This window comes from Manacus vitellinus, unplaced genomic scaffold (assembly GCF_001715985.3).
Source record: "Manacus vitellinus isolate BGI_N305 unplaced genomic scaffold, ASM171598v3 scaffold_39_pilon, whole genome shotgun sequence".
Lineage (NCBI taxonomy): Eukaryota > Metazoa > Chordata > Aves > Passeriformes > Pipridae > Manacus > Manacus vitellinus.
The window spans coordinates 247,122-265,429 of NW_021940534.1; the positions used below are offsets into that span (position 1 = coordinate 247,122).

The window sequence follows — 18,308 nt, forward strand, 5'->3', positions numbered from 1 at the left end:
TAGAAAAACAATCACAAAAATGTGAAAGTAAGAAAGCAAATTCTGTGTCTCTTTGAAGATAAAGAAAAAAAATGTGTTTCAACGGAGATTTTTTTTTTTACTTTTTATTCAGTATTGCTATCCTTAAATTGCCTTAAGCATGCCACACACATGAGCTTCCTTCCTTCCTAAGTTAAACTCTCTTTTGTCCATGCTAGGGAATACCAAATCTGTTTGTCTTATCACTTATGCTCTACCTGGATCCTTGTGGATATACAAATTTTAGAATTTTAGATATACGAATTTTAGAATTATATATTAAGATTTTAGAATGGTGTTTAACATCCATCTTGCTCTTCTGTAACTTAATAAACAAACTGTAGCACAATGATGAATGGTTTTCAGAAACTTTAATAATAGTGCAACACTTCTGCTTTAAGAAATATTGTTTTAATTTGAAAGTTTAACGTTTTTAATGTGAAATCTCAACAATTTTTACACCCTTCTATGTAACATCTGTTTGTTTATTTTTTTCTCTCTTGACAAGGAGTATTTGTGACATATTACCCTTCTTATTAAAGTTTTCAATAGCAGGAGCTAGTCAATGTGAGCAAGTGCATTGTTTTCCTGATAAAATCAAGTCACAGCATTTACTCTAACTTATTCAGAGGAAAGGAAGGAGAAGATAGTTCTTCTAGTTGGAAACTTTATAGTGGCATCTTCATAGGCCAGAGAAAATCAAAATAGCATTTGTGTTTATTCTTCTTGTCTGTTTTTTTTTTTTTAAGAAATAATATATCTTAGCACTCTTCCCTGTGAAACATGTAAGTATCATTCTGTATGCACATTGGGGCAAAGAAGACATTTTCTGCTGCATTTGAGTCTAAGGGAAATTGGGGAAAGTGAACAATTTTGCCTTGAGAGGTATGAAGTGCCACTGTAGCAAGCCTCATACTTGCTGCTGTAAGATGGGGTAGTTACTCTCAAGATTGTTTTCAGGAGGACTACAGACTTTTCATGTGAAGTGTTTCTCTTTGGTTTGTTACCTTTATTTCACTTTTTCTTACTTTATTGCCTCTTGTTTTTGCTATCATATATGCTCATCATTCCTTGTATAAAAATGAGTCTTGATATCAAGCTGCAGTCCTCAATAGTAACAAAATGTATGGAACGAGAAAAGAGCCCAGGAGTGTGTGAGTGCATGTGCAAGGAGGGAGAAAGTGACATTTTTATGATTTCTTTTCAGACTAAGACACTTGTATCTGCAGCTCAGTAAGAGATAGGGCACTAAATATTTCCCTCCATGTTGTAAAACCAGTAGATGGAGGCCAGGTGCTCAGTGTGGGCAAATACACTGGGAGTCCATGATCCCTCAAGTCCCTGAAACACTTGCTCAAATTACCCTTTGTCACTATAGAAACAATGCTGTGGATGGAGCAAGAAAATAAAAGAAATTGGACGGAGAAAAAACACTTGGGGTTGGGAACAAATGAGTGTGGAATAGGAAGAACTAGGGGTTGCGTTGCTATGGTCACAGATGACCTGTCCAAAGGAAGGAAAACTCCTCCAGGGACAGCAGCAGGAGAAAAAGTAGGCTAGCTAATACTTCTTCCTTCCTGGCTGTGTCTCTCTGAATACCTCTTCTGCAATGTAAAGTGGCTCCCTCTTTGTTATGTGGGAGAGTAATGGGAACCTATCTTACACCTTGGCCCTCAATGTTGGGCAATGTTCCACAAAGCAATTGTGCTGAGACTGTAAGGACTTTCTGATTCTTGGTTTCCCTATCCAGCCAAGATTGTAGAGTTTTGAAAACTACTCTCCCAAAACTTAACCCAGACTATGGCTGCTTTGAAATATTTTTTTTGTTCTCATTTATTTACTTATTTAAATGGGGCTTAAAATTTAACAACAGGTGGGACTCACTGACCCAAAGTACCTTCCAGACTTCCATTGCTAGAGATGTTAAATCTCTTATGTGGTTTTCTTGGTTTGTTGTGTGCTGGAATGTGGCCAAATATTTGCATAATGTTTAGTGACTAAAACAGTTCTTGGTATAGTAATCATGGTAGTGATTAACTAGGAAGCTGCATTCTAAATTATTCTTTTTTCTATTTGGATTTATAATGGCCATAATTGCTTTAACTACCAATGAGTCATGCATGTGGTCTGCCTCTGGGTCTGAGATTTCATTGTGTTCAACATCAAAATGAATGGTACCTATATAAGATACTGTCTGTGCCTCTGGGAGAGGTGGTAAACACTTAGAAAATGTGTAGAGATGTTCTCTTACTAGTGGAAATACAAGCAAACATGGAGTTTTTTTCCTCTTTAATTCTGTAAGAGTAGAGCCATGTGTTAACCATTTTTTGCTTCCTATGAATTAATTAGAGCATGACAGTGTTTCCTGACTAATGAGGCAAACACTCTCATTTAGGTTCATATGTGGAAAGATTTCTATCACTGTACAGATTTTTACATGGCAGCAATGGCAGTTGCTATAGTGTGATCAATAGAAGTTACATTAGGATCAACAATAATGCATGGTGCTAAACAGACCTAATTGAGAATTAGAGGTTTTGTAAACACAAATGGACTTAGCTAGTGATGCATTTCTGTTGTTACTGGAATGAGTTGTCAGGTTTTTTGTTTGGTTGTTTTGATTTTTGTTTTATCCTTAATGAGAGATCTTAGTGTGTGTGTGTCTCTACTAATTTCAGTTCAGAATCTACTAAATATAGATTGCTCTGAGGAGCAACCCTGATGATGAACCCCCAGTCTTAAGACTTGTGAATTCAGAATGTGAGTTAAAAGGATTGCAGAAATATTCACTTCCTTTACTACCTCTCTTTTGCAATCTTGAGCTTGAGAAGGGATGCTTTTGTCTTATTTTCAGAATTAGAGGTCAGCTGCTGCAGCCCTGGAGCTGGTAGGATGGGGATGTTCTTAATTGTGATAGACTAATGTTATTTGGTTTGCAAAGGCCACACTGCAGAAACTCTGCTTCATGTTATCCATGTTATGGTGTATTTTGGTGGGTTTTTTTTCTTTCTTTTTCCTTTCTTTCTTTCCACACCCTCCCCTCACCCAGTAGTTCTGTATGGGATGATAGCCTTGGGAAAATACTTTAGTTTTTCTTTTAAATCAATAAAATTTTCTTTTTAAAATGTCTCTGTGAAATATTTCATTTGTGACTGTATGGCTGTACCTATGGGGCAGTGCACTATTGCTTTCTGTGTTGTGGGCCAGCATAGGTGCTAATAGCTTCCAGTTCCAAAGCATACTGTCACGTGGAAATGGCTTCAAGTTTCACCACATTGTACACTCTCTGAATTATGGGGGGGTCCAAGAGAGTTTGTTAATACTCAAGCATCAGTTCCTTCAAGCTCAAGATTGATGCATCCTTATGAGTAAGAAATCAAAAAAGGGGGCAGAAGACCCACATGGATCAGAGAGGGATCCTGACAAAGGAAGTACACAAAATGTGGAAAAAGAGGCAGATCACTTGGGAGAAATACAGGAATGTTGTCAGGGTAAGCAGGGATGTGACGAGGAAGCCATATCTAGCACAACAGACTAGGTAAAATGAGAGCCTCCTGCTGAATGAGGTGGGTGCCCTGGTGGCAAAGGATATGGCAAAGGCAGAGTTACTGGTTGCCTTCTTTGCCTCAGTCTTTACTGCTGTGGCCAGCCCTCGGAAATCCTAGACCATAGACGCAAGGACAAAAGTCTGGAGAAAGGAAGATGTTCCCTTGGTTGAGGTAGACAGGGTTAGAGATCATTTAGGCAGACCTGACACCCACAAATCTATGTACTCCAATGGGATACACCCACGAGTGCCGATGGAATTGGCAGATGTTATTGCTAAGCCACTCTTAATCATTTTTGAAAGGTCATGGAGAAGAGAAGAGTTGCCTGAGGACTGGGGGAAAACCTATATCACTCCAGTCTTCAAAAAGAGCAAGAAGGAGGACCCAGGAAACTACAGGCCTGTCAACCTCACCTATGTTCCTGGAAAGGTGATGGAACAACACATCCTGGATGTCATCTCTAAGCATGTAGAGCAAAAGAGAGTAGTCAACAAGGATGCATCAAGGGGAAATCATGCTTGACCAATCTGATAGGCTTCCATGATGGAATGACTGGCTTCGTGGATGAGGGGAGAGCAGTGGATGTTGTCTCCCTTAGACTTCTGGCAAGGCTTTTGACACTGTCTCCTGTAACATTCTCATAGGTAAGATCAGGAAATGTGGGTTGGGTTAGTGGACAGTGAGGTGGATTGAGAACTGGATACATGGCAGAGCTCTGAAGGTTGTGATCACAGGTGTTGATGATACAAAAGTGGGAGGAACAACTGACACACAGAATGTTGCGCTGCCATTCAGAGAGACCTGGAGAGGCTAGAAAGCTGGGCAGAGAGAAACCTAATAAGTTCAACAAAGGCCAGTTCCTCCTGCGCCTGAGGAGGAACAACCCCAGGCACTAGTACAGGGGACTGACCTGCTGGAAAGCAGCTCTGTGGAGAAGGACTTGAGGTCCTGGTGGACAACAAGCTGTCTGTGAGCCAGAAGTGTGCCCTTGTGGCCAAGGGGACCAATGGTATCCTGGGCTGCATTAGGCAGAGCATTACCAACATGTTGAGGGAGGTGATCCTGCCCCTCTGCTCTGCCCTGGTGAGGCTACATCTGTAGTGCTGTGTCCAGTTCTGGGCTTCTCAGTTTAGGAAAGGGAAGAAACACCTGGAGTGGGTCCAGTGAAGGGCTATAAAGATGACTAGGGGACTGGAGAATCTCTCTTTCGAGGAAAGGCTGAGGGAGCTGGTCCAGTTCTCCTGGAGAAGACACAGCCAAAAAGGGATCTTATTAGTGCTTACAGATATCTTAAGGGTCAATGTCAAGAAGATGGGATCAAGCTCTTTTTAGTGGTGCCCAATGACAGGACAAGGGGCAATGGGCACAAATTGAAACACAGGAAGTTCCATCTGAATACAAGGAAAAACTTCTTTACTTTGAGAGTGACAGAGCACTGGAACAGACTGCCCAGAGAGGTTGTGAAGTCCCCTTCTCTGGAGATATTAAAAACCTGCCTGGATGCAAACCTGGTCAAACTGCTCTAGGTGAAACTGCTTTAGGGGGGTTGGACTAGATGATCTGCGGAGGTCTCTTACAATCTCAACCATGATTCTGTGATCACACTTGGTTAGACAACATGGTGTTTCAGCTGACTGTGTTTTTACAGTGTGTTAGGTGGTACCCTTGCTTGCCTCATCCAGTTTAGGATGATAGCATCTGTCTTTCAAAAAAGGCAGTGAACTCTTCATATATTCTGTTCTTTTTTTTTTTCCATGCTCTTTTCTTTTCTCTTTTTTTTTTTCTTTTCATGCTCACTGTTTGTGACTTTTTTCAGATGTCTCTTTTATATCTCTTATTTAGCTGTTCTTTTCAGCTACCCTCTCAACATATCAGAAGGAAATAAACCCATCTATACAACAGAAAGAAAAGTTACATTTAATGCTACTGAAAGGTGTACTTATGCTAGTTTTCACCTCCAGCCTACCTCATCTGGCACCACCAATCACCACTGCATGACACTGCCTCTTAGAACAAACCCTGACTTTGTTCCCTGAAAGCTTTGATTGGTAAAAGCATAATCCATGGAGAAGTGTGCAAAGTGCTCCTGTGGGAGAGTCATGTCGTGCTGTGTTTCTAGTGATGCTGACAGAGTTTCCTTACAGATAATGAGAAATGTGTCACAGAGGCTATTGGTTGACTGAAAACCTTTTTACTTGACAGCAAAGAAGAGTATCTGGGCTTTGAGGTGCCATTTGGCTCAGATCTGTCAAATAAAAATATAGTCAGTGAGCGTGTCTCTATCCCCTTCCACTACAAGAAGTGGAAAGCAGCTTCCACAGAGGTCTCATCCTTTCCTGCACCCCATGAAAGATTAGGATTGTCAAATTGAACAGAAGACTCATAAACTAGCAAAGAATACACTTAATTGGGAAGATTTATAGGCTTGTTAGCTGGAACGTTTCTTAATTTAAAATGTCATTGTATTCCCTGAAGGAAGACATTACTTCTTGTTGAAGCCTTAATTGGAAGGGGCTAATTTTCAGTGCTGGGACTACTACTACTACTAATAAAAACCCCCTTCAATCTCAAACAGAAAGAGAGCTATTTAAATTTCACAAGCTGTAAAAGTGTCAGTAACACTGTTTTTAGCTTTCTCTCCTGAGAGAGAGGAGGAGGCTAAAAGGTGAACAGTAGCACTGGGCAGTAGTGAGAGGGTGTTTTCTTCAAATGTTTTTGCCTAGAGGTGATTTAGAAATGTCATAACTATTTTTTTTCCTTAAATTACACTGTGATACTAATGGTCTCATACTGAAATTGCTTCAAATAGGTATGTCTTGATAGGATGCAGTTCTAATGCTTACAGGCTGGGTAAAGTCGAGACATCTTTCTGGAAATGTAATTGTGTATTTGTATGAAGAATAATGACTAGGATTATTTTTTTTTAAATGTTTTCAAATATCACCAGAGGTCAATGTCTGCAACTGGGTCACGTCAATGGAAGTGCTTTTAATGCCCTGTATCTCTTTGGATGGTATAATGGACTGCTGTTCCATATTTTTTCCAATAAGCTTTCTGAATACTGTATTTTCTAACTTATTTTAGGCCTTGTTTCTATCTTCTGTATTAGGAAAGAGCTATATTTCTCATTATGCAGAGATTTGCAACTGCAGAGATGATGTAAAAAACATCTAAAGTTCTTCTGTTGCTTTGGACTGGGACAGCACATAGGAAGCAGCCAGCCAGCCAGCCAACAGTGATGGTGTATAGAACAGCCCTCTGGATAGAAAGCATGAGGCTACTCTGTGCTACTTCAGTCTGACTGGTGGGACTGTTGCTGGTGCAGAGCTTCCTGGTGAACATGTTCAGGTTCTGCAGACTGTGGCCACCAGTGGAGATTGAAAGAGCTCTCCACAATTCCCAATATCAGGAGAATGGGAATCTGGAAACCATCCTTCCTATTGGGTTCACACTGGCCCAAATGAGAAGTGAGCGCATGGGAACCTCATGAGGTTCAACAAGGCCAAGTGCAAAGTGCTGGACCTGGGTCAAGGCACTCCTCAGTATCAGTAGAGTCTGAAGACCAGCACTGTGTAGAGGGACTTGGGGTTACTGGCAGATGAAGTGCTAGACATGAACCATCAATGTGCTCTCGCAGCCCAGAAAGCCAACCATATCCTGGACTGCACCAAAAGAAGTGTGTACAGCAGGTCTAGGGTGGTGATTCTGCCCCTCTACTCCATTCTGGTGAGATCCGACCTTGAGTCCTTATCACAGGAAAGACATATTAGAGTGGGTCCAGAGGAGGGCTATGAAGATGATCAGGGGGATGGGAATCAGGGCAATGGAACAAATCTCCTATAAGGAAAGGCTGAGAGAATTGAGGTTGTTCAGCATTGAGAAAAGAAGGCTCCAGGGAGACATTCTTTTGGTTTTCAATAATTAAAGTGGTCTTATAAGAAAGATGGGAACAAACTTTTTAGTAGGGCCTGTAACAATAGGACAAGATGTAATTGTTGTAAACTACAAGAGAGTAGAATTAGACTGGTTATAAGGAAGAAATGTATTTTACACTGAGGGTGGTGAAACACTGGAACAGGTTGCCCAGAGAGGTGGTAGGTGGGCTCTGGGCAACCCAGTCTAACAGAAAAAGGTCCCTGCTCATTTCAGGGGGGTTGTACTAGGTTACCTCGTTGGTCAATAGTACAGGCTTCTCAGGGAAGTGGTCATGGCACCAAGCCTGTCAGAATTCAAGGAGTGATAATTCTCTTACCTACATGGTTTAGTTTTAGGTAGTCCTGCAAGGAACAGGGAGTTGGACTCTCATCCTTACGGGTCCCTTCAAACTCAAGAGATTTTATGACTCTGTGCTCATGTGCAGTGTGTGCTTCCCTCTATCTTTCAAATTTTTGGGGGATTGGTGTGTGTGGTTTTTTTTGTTTTTATGTTGCTTTTATGTTGTTGTTTTGGATGTGCCTTATGACCTCTGTCACTGAATTGCCTCAGTGAATGACTTTCCCATAAGAAGGAGCAGACATAGGATATTGTTTCTCTTTCCTTTCTCTAGAAACAAATTCTTGTTAATTGTCTAGGACTTCCTACTATCTCAGTAGCACAGACGGGCACTAGTTTCTGTAACTTCTTTGTAACACTGATTAAGCAATAAGACACAACTTTAGAGGTCTCTCTGTGCATGAGAATGTAAGGTGGCAAAAGATGTTCAGTAAAGTATCATAAGTCTAAAGATTCACTTTCTGGACCTTCCTATGACTGGAAGTGGCAGATAGGGTTAAATGTGCTCCAGTCCTGCCAGCAGCTGCTGCCTGCCCAAGCTGAGTGGCACATGGGAGCTGTGGCAGTCAGGGATCACCAGGGATGCAAAGGAGGATCTTGAATGGGAACAAGGCAGAGAGTGATAGTGAGAGATTTCCATGGCAACAAGGTGTCTGACTATGGGTCATCTGTGACTCCAGAGCAGAAATAACTCCTTGAGCATTCTGTAAATAAATACATGCCTGGAGCTTGATCCTTCACTTATTCAGACTTGTGTGGTTGCTTTTGATATGACTCATGATGTGAACATGTAGCTTGTGGAGAAAGAAAAAATAATTTGCAGTTCCCTGGTGGTTTTTTATGTTTTTAGAAAATCTGTCTCTTTTTAATGGACATTGCCTTTTTTTTTTTTTTTTACTATATAAACCATCTTGTCCGGGAGCTGCTTTATGCTAATGATGCCGCCTTTGTTGCCCACACAGAAGCAGTTCTGCAGTGTTTAACATCCTGCTTTGCTGATGCTGCTGAGCTCTTTGGGCTGGAAGTCAGCTTGAAGAAGACAGAGGTTCTCCATCAACCTGCCCCTCAGGAAGTCTTCCATCATCCCCATATCACCACTGGCCAATCAGAGCTCAAATCAGTCTAGCAGTTTAATTACCTTGGTAGCCTCATCTCCTTGGACAGTAAGATTGACGGAGAGATAGACAACAGGTTAGCAAAGGCATATAGTGCTTTTGGAAAACTCCATAGAAGAGTATGGCGTAATAAACACCTGAAGAAAAGTACAAAGATCAGTGTTTACAGAGCCATAGTACTGTCTACTCTTATACAGATCTGAATCATGGGTCATCTACCGCCACCACCTGCGTCTCCTAGAACGCTTCCATCAATGCTGCCTCCGTACAATCCTAAACATCCACTGGTCAGATTATGTGACCAATACATCTGTTCTAGAACAAGCAGCAGTCACAAGTATTGAGGCCATGTTGCTGAGAACACAGCTGCGCTGGGCAGGGCACGTCTCCAGGATGAAGGACCACCGCCTCCCTAAGATCTTGCTTTATGGTGAACTTACCACTGGCTGCCACAAGAGAGGAGCCCCAAAGAGAAGATACAAGGACTCCCTGAAAAAACATCTCAACCTTGGCCATATTGATCACCATAACTGGTCTACTCTGGCCTCCAATCGGGAGGTCTGGAGACACACCGTCTATAACGCTGCTGCTTCCTTTGAGAATGCACGCAGGATCACTCTTGAGGAGAAAAGACAACACAGAAAGAATCATGTCTTTCAGAATTTACCACCTAAGGAGTCTTTCTGCTGTGCCTTTTGCAACCGGACGTGTCTATCTCGTATTGGCCTTTTTAGCCACCAACGCGTTTGCAACAAGCGTGGGTAGTGCCCTTCCCAAATCTTCGTTGGCAAAACCCAACCATGATGATGATGATGATGATATAAACCCAAGTTCCTGAAAATATAATTTGTCACATAGAGGTTTATTTTATGAGGTCTGCCATATCTATTATGAAAATCTTCCATAACTTGCAGTTCATAAGAGCAAAGGTGGAAGAATCTCAAATCAAATGCCTTTGATTCAAAATTTCAGTCTTCTGGTCAGCATTCCCAAAGTAGAATTCTATTTTGCACATTGTGTGATGCTTTTAAAAAAATCCTAGGCTTGACTACTTAGAATTAGAATGACTCTGTGTTTGAGCTAACTTCAGTGTTTTGAAATAAAGGTAGAAAAATTACTATGAAGTGATGCTGAAAGGTCAAACCAGCTGGAGTGCATAAAGCCATAAGTGCCTGATTAAAAAAAAGTGTCAGAGGGAAAAAAGGAAAAAATCCTACCTAATTCTCTTTTCCGTGCTTATACTCAAGGTGGCTTTTAACTAACTTGTGACATCATCTTTTCATGGCAAACATTTTCTAAGCTTTTTGTTGTCATAAATAGTATCCATTAGCATCATCCTTTTGGTTTCCTTAGCAACTGAGACAATCAATTCAATGACAGTTTCATCAGAACAGCAAAGCACCAGCTTCCAGAATTATGGACAGAAGTACAAAAAGCAGGTAGGCTGGAATCTATTTGTCTGCAGACCAGCTTTATTTCTTTCTCTCTTCCTTTCTATTTTATGAGTTGCAAGCCTTCAATCACAAATTAAGCACAAATCTCTTCAAATAGTGCTGTGTTTGTGCATCAGTGATGCTTGATGCTGACTCTAAAGGATTCTCAGATCCACTCAGCCTGGTTGTGAGTAGCTTGATATTTGAGCTTTACAGCTGGAAACCTTCTTAATTTTCATATATTGCACTGGGTGTGTATATATAACTTGCTTTTTTGAGTATTAATTAGAGACTTGCAACATCAAGGTCATGCCTTATTTCAGTCGGTAGAAAAAGGGGCCGTGGTTGCTGCTGCTTTCAAAGGGATCACGTGCAGTTTGTGTCTTTTGACAGTCACAGCCTGTCTGAAGAAGAAATTCAGAAAGCCAATAGGAGTGGCAAATGGCTAGTGTCCATAAATTATCCTGCAGTCTCCACTTGTGAAGGAAGGTGATATGTCTGGGAGATATATTCCTTTTAAATATCTATTATAGTTATATATATTTTTTATTTTCTAGAGGAGCTTCTTTATTGTCCTGCTGAGGCTTCAGTCCAACTCTGTAAGTATGCTTCCGTCTGCAGAAAGGCTTACTTCTCTTAATTTGCACTGCATTGTCAGTACCAAAATATCACTAAGGAGGGAAGTAGTGCTATGGCAGTGAGTTATAGTAGAAGCCCTATACAATTAACAGGAAAAGGTTGTGTTTTTTTCTTCATCTGATTTTTCTTCATTTTTTCAAAATCTGACAACTAGATGTATTCTGAAGAAATACAGCATAAGAGATGAAAACATAGCTGTGTCATACATAACTGCTACTCCTGAAGCACAGAGAGAAGTAGTGTTTTGTTACTTCTGTTAATTTAGATACTTAAAAAAATATTTTATTAAAAATAAAATTAATATATTGCCTCTTGAAGTAGATGCAGAAGGTTTCCTATGGAGAAATCCCTCAGTTTCCTGTGGGGACTGACTCAAGGTAACCAGAGAACATGAAAATTTATTAAACAATAAATTCATTGCATGCTTCCCTTAGTTCTGATGACCACTGCTGCTAAACTCCAACAGTTTCTGTATCAGTTCTACCAATCTCTAAGCCCACAAGCATGAGTAAGATTTCTTACAAGTTTCTGAGTTCAGTGTTGGAAAAAATCATATTGACAAATCAGACTTGCTCACTGTCATGAGTGCTGGTAATAGTGTTCGCCCCCTGAAGTAACAGGACACTCTAGAATGAATCACAGGCTTTTTTGGGATTCTGCTTTCCCCCAGATGCTTCGTGATTTAGTTGCTATAGTTGCCCTGAAGTAGCTGTGACAGAAGTTCAGACTGATGGCCACAGAGAACTTTAATATTCCAACATAACTGAGGCCATGAACTTTTTAAAAATGTAAGAATGTCTTCATACTTTTGCTAATCTAGGTGTTGGAAGCTGTTCAACAGTCTTCTAGCACCATTACCTTAGTTCTAGTCAAACTCAAATATGGCACTTGCCTGTCAGGATTCATGTAAGGATGTAAACTCATTTGATCTGAGATAGAGGATGGAAAAGGTGTGGTCTCAGGCATTTTAGAGTTGTTGCTCAACATCTCATGTGGCTGCTGACATTTGTCAACAGTTTTGGTTTGACCCTGGCATAAGATAGAAGTATTCAATGTGTCTGCAGAATTTTCTTTTCTCTCTGAGTGTAACAGACCAACTAATTTGCATCTAGTTGAATGCATAAAGATCACCTCTCATGACCCTATGTCTCTCTTGTGGCTGTGTAAGCATTTTCCCCCTGCCCTTTTTTTTTTCCCTCTTCCTCCATGTTTTTTTACCCATTGTGGTGTTTTTGGCAGAACTCAGAACAACAGATTTCAGTGCAGACTCTTTCGTTTTGTCACTCCTTTCTATTGGTCATTACTGGGATGAGCAGCAGTTACAGGAAACTGCTTGTTATGGATTTGATATTTGTATGCTCAATGAGCAAGTTAAGTGCAACTGTAAGCAGACTAATAGAGAGCATGAATGCTTGGCTGACAAATGCAGGTGTCTCTCTACTAATTATCATGCCCAGAATTAGATTTTTGCTTTTGCAAAATCTCAAGAGGCATTTGCAAATTCAAAACTTAAAACTGTTGTTTCTCTACTCAACACCTGTACTGTTCACAGGGTTTGATGGGGGGACATGGAGGGGAATGCAATTTTAACACTAAACAAATTGGGCTATGAACACAACCATTTTAGATATGTGGGAGCATTTGGAAATTTCTTCATGGACAAACTTCTATATACTTGAAAAAGCCCAAATGTTATTTGACTGAGTCTCTTTGTGAACGATCTCTCAAAATTCAGGGAAACTTCCAAAACCTAATAATTATTTTGAGACAAAGTGTTTTTATCTCCACGTGCCTTAAACAAAGCATAGTAGCCATCACTGACACTTCTGTTTTCTGCACTGTTCTTCTTCCTTGTTGACAGGAAAGTGCAGTTTACTGACAGTTGGTACAACAATGTAATATTGGCAAAAACAATCAATGTTCCTTTTACACAAGACATAAATACCATAGTGATGGTACAGTTCAATGGTTGCTCCTAACAAATATCTAGGTATCAGTTAAAATGAGTCTTGACCTTCAGTGCAATCCATACGTTCAATTAATTCTTTTTAATTGCTTATGCAAGTTTAGAGGGTGAAAGTGTGAGCAGCATAACCACGGGTGACTCGTTCTCTATTGACCAAGTGACATGGGATTGTGTGTGTATATCTTTGTGAAAATAAAGGCTGCAGAAAGAACTTAAAACCAAATTAATTGAGCTAATATTTTTCTCATTCTGTTAAAGATGTGGTTCATGAATCAACCATCACAATCCTCATGACTTCTGATAATTAGGACAAACCATACATAATAGGTGTTCTGTTACATTTAGATACCTAATGACCTGGAAAAGGATTCAATGGGTCAAAGGAGTAGTGAAGTTTAAAGGACTTCTGTGGCAGGAGAGAGAGGAGATTTTCAGTCAAGGCCATGGAAACAGCCAGGATGCGTTCAAAAGCTGAGTCAAAAGCACTTTTGGAAAACAGGAGGAAAAGTTTAACTCTCTTTGACTTTCATCATTAATGCTTGAAAATATTTTTTCTGTAGTAGATTTGTATAATATTTAATTTCCTTACATTATAAATATTTATTATGTAAACAATTACATACCACATAAAATCAGGACATATGCACTGAACTGGTGATAAATGATTTGTCTTCCTCCTTTTGGGTGATTTCCCTGCAAAGAAATAAAGTGCAATAATCTTATACCACATAAATGTCAGTGGGAATGTGTTAGGTGTGTAAGGACTACAAAAATTGAAAGAATACTTTCAGAGTGAAATCTTTACCCAACAAATTAATCTGCAAATATAGTTACATTTGCTGTAACTAAAATGTGTGAAGGCATCTTATTTGAAAGATACCCACAGCATCAAGAGGCTTCATTGAACTTTCAGAAACAGAGGAATGCTGATATTAGGTTTCATGTCTTGTTCTGCTCCATTAGCCTTAGTAAGCTACTTTGTATGGCACTACTTGTGTCAACCACTTCAGTATAGATATGATATTAAAACAACAACACCCTAAGTGCTTTGAGCAGTCATCCTTATCATGAGAAGATCTGTTAACTATCCTGTGAAATGAACTTGTTGGAATAAAAAGCCTGGAATAGGGAATGAATTAGTTGCCTGCCATCAACCCTCCTTTGACAGTGTGCTCAGATTGAATTCTACTCTAGCAAAGTGTGATAGAAATATGCAACTTGCTTGTGTAAAAGTGTTCACAGCTCCTCTCCTCTGCAAGCAACTCTGCTGGGGATGAACAGAGCAACGATCCTTCAAACATCTTTTTTCTTCTAAGGTATCTCCTATGTTCATCTCTAAAACATTTAAATAAAAAAATAAAAAAAAGTAGTGAATTTAAAAATAACAAGAAACAAACCCTTTTTTTTTTTTTTTTCATATCAGGAAGTCATTACCTGGCAAAAATGGGGGTGTTGCATTCCTACTGTTAAGACCTTTAAAAATGTTTTACTGCTAGATGAATGAGCTGGGCCAGGTACCAGCAGATACATCCTGTCATTTCTATGCTCTCCAGGAGCGGCTATCTTGCAGTAAGAGAGCCATTTGCTGTGACATGTCTGCTTTTAGCTTTCATGGCTTCCTTTCTATTCATCCTGTGGCTGGGTAAAGATTTCCATATACCGCCCTGATCTGCCTGGGGAAGGAGCAGCTTGTCAGCTCCGCTGCTTCCCACCTCACTGTGGAGTGCACTGTCTGGTATTTTTATAAACACAGAAAACAGAGCTAGGACACTCCCTTGTTCCAACTTGTCTTGCTGTCAGGCTGTCAAAGGGAGTTTTAAAATATCCTGTCAGTTAATCTCATTGAAACTCCTAGTGAAGGTTCAGCTAACTCTGTCCTTGAAGCTCTGTTAGTTCATTCATTCACTTCTGATTTGAAGATAGATTAGTAGAAGTGGCAGTGGCAAATTGCCATCCTATCACTGTAACACAAAAGGCAAAATTGGACGAAGGCCCATATACTGCAAGCTAGATAACCTTTTGCTGGAGAACAAACCAGGATCCTTTAAATTAATATTTTGACCCTTAAAATCTATGTACCATATTAATAAGGTGATTTCATTGCTACCTATCCCCCATCAGCCTGGTCTGAAGTTGATTACTCGGCACCTATTTGACAAGCAGGAACTGAACAGGGAGACTTTCCATATATAATATTGGCAAGAAAGATGAAACTGGTGAAGCATTCAGGCTGCTAATCCAATACTTACTCATTGCAAGATTCATCTGTTTTGGTTTCAGAGACCCTGGTTTCCTGTGGATAGTGTTAAATTTAGCATTCAGCTCAATTCCATTTCCATTCACCTTCAGACCCCGGCGAAATATCAATGCCTGCCTACAGGTTCATTTGACAGCATGAAAGAGCAAACTGATCCATTTTCAGAGTAAGTATTTTAATTTTGGATTGCTAATAATCATAGCACAATCATGACATGGTGATGTGAATGTGCTGGTGGTCTCAGCAAGCCACAGAACCCATCAGTGTTTTATGCGTTTACCAGAGTGCTAACCTGTAATTTCCGCACAAATTTCCTGCTCCCTTCTTAGAATAGGATTTCAAAGAAGACAGGTACTCATAGTTAGAAACAATCTTGGCAGTGATTAAGGGAGGGCAGTTAGGCAGGGAAGGCTATTTCGGTCTGAGTCTTAGACCAAAGAGGATTGTTGCAAGTCCATTATTGCTACCTTTCAGCCAGCTTGAGAATGCAATGCTCTCACTTGGACTATATCAGGGTTCATTCATGCTTGTGAGCAACAGGGACTTGGTTTGCAGAGTAACTTGAATGAAATGAGGCATTTTACAACAGAGATTCGTGACAGTCCTTTCTGAAATGAATAGAATGGCTGATGACTCTCAGAGCTGCAATTGGTGAGACACAGTGTGTTTTAGCTAATGTAATGGTGGGTTATGCCTTTGTTTTCTGGTACAAAATCTCATCACACTGAAATATTTCGTCAAGAAGTACTTAACAAGTATCACAAACACTGTTTAATCTCCCCAGCCTCCCGAAGAAACTTGTATTTTTTATGGCTGTAGAGACTGGCAACTGAGCTGGCTGATATACATAGATGGTTTTTGGCTAACAGGAGAAAATTGCTTATTGACTATTCTTCAGTAGCTTTTCCCCAGCAGAAGCCAAGACTTTGACACTTTCTGTGAGTGTAATATGTATTTACAAAAGAAAAAATTGTTAGCTAGTCCTCAGCAATTGGCTTTTATAGTGTTTAATACATTCTCTAACCCCAAGCCAATATCAAAGCATTTCTCAAGAGCGTTAAATCTTGTTATGTTGCAAGCAATTGCATAAGTGCACCCTTCAAATCATGGCATCTGTTGCCATTTGTTTATATGTGCCTGTGCATCTGTGGCAACCAAGAGGCAAAAGTGTCTCCTGAGGGCTATCTGGCAATGCACTGTCATGGACATGTACAAACACAGTGCCCTCTCTGTGCATTTCCTCATGGCATTAGACACAACCCCCAAGTAGGAAGAGTGAAGACACTTCTGCCAGGAAAAAATCAGTTTTGTTTTCTTTTGTTTTGTTTTTGACATCATGTGTACTCTTCTGTTAGTACAGAAGTACTTCTGCTAGTATTGTCTTCATAGGTAACTTTATACTACTTCTGTAAAACTTAGTAAGCTTGGTTTCTAAAGACTCCAAATTCCGCTGTGCCACAAGTCTGAGTTACAGTTTACTTCCATATAATTCCTGCATGTAGCATCTCTGTTCATGCATTTGATATCATGTTTGTAGCCAGTAAAGCAAAGCAAGAACGAATACAATGTGGTAGGTTGTATAGGGACTGCCTTGATGTATGGAGAGGCCAAACCATATCCTGTTGGAGAAAACTGTATTTCAGTGAGAACCTCTTTCTCCACCTGGAACTTGAGATTAATAGTACTGATCTCTTTTGTGAAGTCCTTTAAAACCTACTAATGAAAGAAATGGGAAAATACGTAGGCTGCTATAAAACTTGGGAGTGAAATTATGCCTCAAATTGAAGTGTTTCTTTTGCCTTACTTTCCTGACTATAAAAGTTCTGTTGAGGCATAAGCATCTTTAAAGGAAGAGATATGATAGATCATTAATTGCAAAATTAAATTTCACTGTTCCAAACTTATTTTTCCATTTTCTCAAGCACCTAGTAAACACACAAAATGTGTTCTTGAACAAATGAGTTCTTGGAAATTTTCACGTTGCAGCCAATGTACTTGTACTTTATTTCAGAATGGAACAGCAAATTGCATCTCCCCAGGCCAAAAAACAGCAGGAAAAAACCTTCAATTGTTTGGGGTTTTTTTTCATGATGTAATACCCCTAAATATTTTTAACATTTTTATGTTGTTTCAGAATAAAGATACTTGATCTGTCTGTATATTTGTGGGGTTTTTTTCTTGTTGTGGGTTTTCTGCTTGTGTTTTTTTTTGTTGTTGTTGTTGTTTTTGGTTTTTTGGTGTTTTTTTCTAAGCATAGGTGAATTGAAGTAAAATAATTATATATCAGTACACAGTAATTGGAGTTTTAAATACTGTGGAGTCACAAATGAGTGATATGAAAGGGAAGTCATCCTGTTTCCATCAGAAATTCTGGCTGACCTAAGCCCTTATTTTTTTAGTGATGTTAAAAATGAAGTCTACTCTTAGTGTTATTTGTGCAAATTGTGTCTGATGAAATCAAATGCCATTAAACAGTGTTTTAGCAAGTATAGCTGCAGAGGAATTTAGCTAGATAGTTGGGAGTTGAGAATCTTGTCTACTAGAACATGTTTATAATAAGTCTTTCATCAGTGCTTTTATAAAGCCATAGCAAACAAGGTAAGTGTGACATAGAAAATCACAGCCACTTCAGATTGTTGATGATGTCAGATGTAGGAGCTCTGAACAAGAGTAAACCTGAAGTGCCTGTGAATGTTTAAGAAACCAACAAATTGACCTGAAAGTGTTGCTTCTAAGTAGCATTTAAATACATTAGACTTAAATTTATTGTGTTGCAAATAAAAACATTCAAGTAGATTTTGCAGTTGCTCAGGTAGGATCTATGGTATGAAACATTCAGTTATTCAAAGGAAGACCAGAACTTGGATGAGGAGGGTGACACTGCCTATGGGAAAGGCAGCAAAATGGAAATCTACTGTGGATATGTATTCGGGGCTAATTAAAGGTTAATTCATGTTAAGATAGATGGATGACTTGGTTTACTTTTGTAAAAGTAAAGCTGTACAAATGCTTACTTAGACCTTATTGCAACATTAGGGTTTTGGGTAGTGTTGCTGATCT

The 18,308-nt window shown here is 39.6% G+C and overlaps 1 long non-coding RNA gene across 1 annotated transcript; it reads left to right on the plus strand.

Annotated features, from left to right (window-relative positions):
* Positions 1 to 10,338: 10,338 nt before the first annotated feature.
* LOC108640612 lies at positions 10,339 to 15,342 on the plus strand. Its single transcript, XR_001921309.1, has 3 exons — positions 10,339 to 10,392; positions 10,944 to 10,985; positions 15,272 to 15,342. It is a non-coding gene; the product is annotated as an uncharacterized LOC108640612 (long non-coding RNA).
* Positions 15,343 to 18,308: the final 2,966 nt, after the last annotated feature.